Here is a 2,500-nt window from a genome sequence, read left to right on the forward strand (position 1 = left end):
GCGTGTTGCTTTCGTTCTCGGCGGTACCTCCGGCTGGCTCGGGCAGTACCTCCGACATTGTCGCGCGACAAAGTCCACTCGCGGCGTGTTGCTTTCGCTCTCGGCGGTACCTCCGGCTTTCGGGCGATGCAAAAGTCGACTCGCGGCGTGTTGCTTTCTTTCTCGGCGGTACCTCCGACGGGCTCGGGCGGTACCTCCGACGGTGTCGCACGACAAAGTCAGCGCGCGGCGTGTTGCTTTCGTTCTCGGCGGTACCTCCGACGGGCTCGGGCTGTACCTCCGACATTGTCGCGCGACAAAGTCCACTCGCGGCGTGTTGCTTTCGCTCTCGGCGGTACCTCCGGCTTTCGGGCGATGCAAAGGTCGACTCGCGGCGTGTTGCTTTCGCTCTCGGCGGTACCTCCGGACGCTCGCTCGGGCGATACATCCGTCGATGTCGCACGATAAAGTCCGCGCGCGGCGTGTTGCTTTCTCTCTCGGCGGTACCTCCGACGGGCTCGGGCTGTACCTCCGACATTGTCGCGCGACAAAGTCCACTCGCGGCGTGTTGCTTTCGCTCTCGGCGGTACCTCCGGCGTACGGGCCATGCAAAAGTCGGCTCGCGGCGTGTTGCTTTCGTTCTCGGCGGTACCTCCGACGGGCTCGGGAGGTACCTCCGACGGTGTCGCACGACAAAGTCCACTCGCGGCGTGTTGCTTTCGCTCTCGGCGGTACCTCCGGCTTACGGGCGATGCAAAAGTCGACTCGCGGCGTGTTGCTTTCGCTCTCGGCGGTACCTCCGGACGCTCGCTCGGGCGGTACCTCCGTCGATGTCGCACGATAAAGTCCGCGCGCGGCGTGTTGCTTTCGTTCTCGGCGGTACCTCCGGCTGGCTCGGGCAGTACCTCCGACATTGTCGCGCGACAAAGTCCACTCGCGGCGTGTTGCTTTCGCTCTCGGCGGTACCTCCGGCTTTCGGGCGATGCAAAAGTCGACTCGCGGCGTGTTGCTTTCTTTCTCGGCGGTACCTCCGACGGGCTCGGGCGGTACCTCCGACGGTGTCGCACGACAAAGTCAGCGCGCGGCGTGTTGCTTTCGTTCTCGGCGGTACCTCCGACGGGCTCGGGCTGTACCTCCGACATTGTCGCGCGACAAAGTCCACTCGCGGCGTGTTGCTTTCGCTCTCGGCGGTACCTCCGGCTTTCGGGCGATGCAAAGGTCGACTCGCGGCGTGTTGCTTTCGCTCTCGGCGGTACCTCCGGACGCTCGCTCGGGCGATACATCCGTCGATGTCGCACGATAAAGTCCGCGCGCGGCGTGTTGCTTTCTCTCTCGGCGGTACCTCCGACGGGCTCGGGCTGTACCTCCGACATTGTCGCGCGACAAAGTCCACTCGCGGCGTGTTGCTTTCGCTCTCGGCGGTACCTCCGGCGTACGGCCGATGCAAAAGTCGGCTCGCGGCGTGTTGCTTTCGTTCTCGGCGGTACCTCCGGCAGGCTCGGGCTGTACCTCCGACATTGTCGCGCGACAAAGTCCACTCGCGGCGTGTTGCTTTCGCTTTCGGCGGTACCTCCGGCTTTCGGGCGATGCAAAAGTCGACTCGCGGCGTGTTGCTTTCTTTCTCGGCGGTACCTCCGACGGGCTCGGGCAGTACCTCCGACGGTGTCGCACGACAAAGTCCGCGCGCGGCGTGTTGCTTTCGTTCTCGGCGGTACCTCCGACGGGCTCGGGCATTACCTCCGACGTTGCCGCGCGACAAAGTCCACTCGCGGCGTGTTGCTTTCGCTCTCGGCGATACCTCCGGCGTACGGGCGATGCAAAAGTCGGCTCGCGGCGTGTTGCTTTCGTTCTCGGCGGTACCTCCGGCGTAAGGGCGATGCAAAAGTTGGCTCGCGGCGTGTTGCTTTCGCTCTCGGCGGTACCTCCGACGGGCTCGGGCAGTACCTCCGGCGTACGGGCGATGCAAAAGTCGACTCGCGGCGTGTTGCTCTTCGCTCTCGGCGGAACCTCCGATTAGCCGGGCAGCGCAATAAATAACTTTCGTATTAATAAATAAACATTTATTCGTCATTGATATCTGGATTGGTGCCTTTGATAAAGTGTTGCTGTTATCCGTGTTTATATCTTTACTTTTAAAGCATTCATGCATGAATGCTGTCCCTAATAACGTATCACACGCATTGGAGTGTTTGCGTGGGAATACTTTTAGTGTTTCTGTATTAGAAGGTGCATAATGCTTAGTTATTACAGTTATGTTAATTTTTAAACTTATATAACGAAATATAATGTTTATATTGTAATATTATATTTTACTATGCAATTATATAAGTATTGATATTTTAAGGACACAGGATTATAAAATTGTAGCACACGAATGACTGATACTTTAATCGCGCCTCCCGCGGACAGGCACTACACAGGCTCGCGCGCTGCGTGTTGCTTTCGCAAACGCTAAAGTCCGCTCGCGGCGTGTTGCTTTCGCACGACGTGGCGCGCACGGCCGTTCGTGCGTTAAAGTCCG

This window comes from Pogonomyrmex barbatus, unplaced genomic scaffold (genome assembly GCF_055798465.1).
Source record: "Pogonomyrmex barbatus isolate J1 unplaced genomic scaffold, ASM5579846v1 scaffold40, whole genome shotgun sequence".
Taxonomy (NCBI): domain Eukaryota; kingdom Metazoa; phylum Arthropoda; class Insecta; order Hymenoptera; family Formicidae; genus Pogonomyrmex; species Pogonomyrmex barbatus.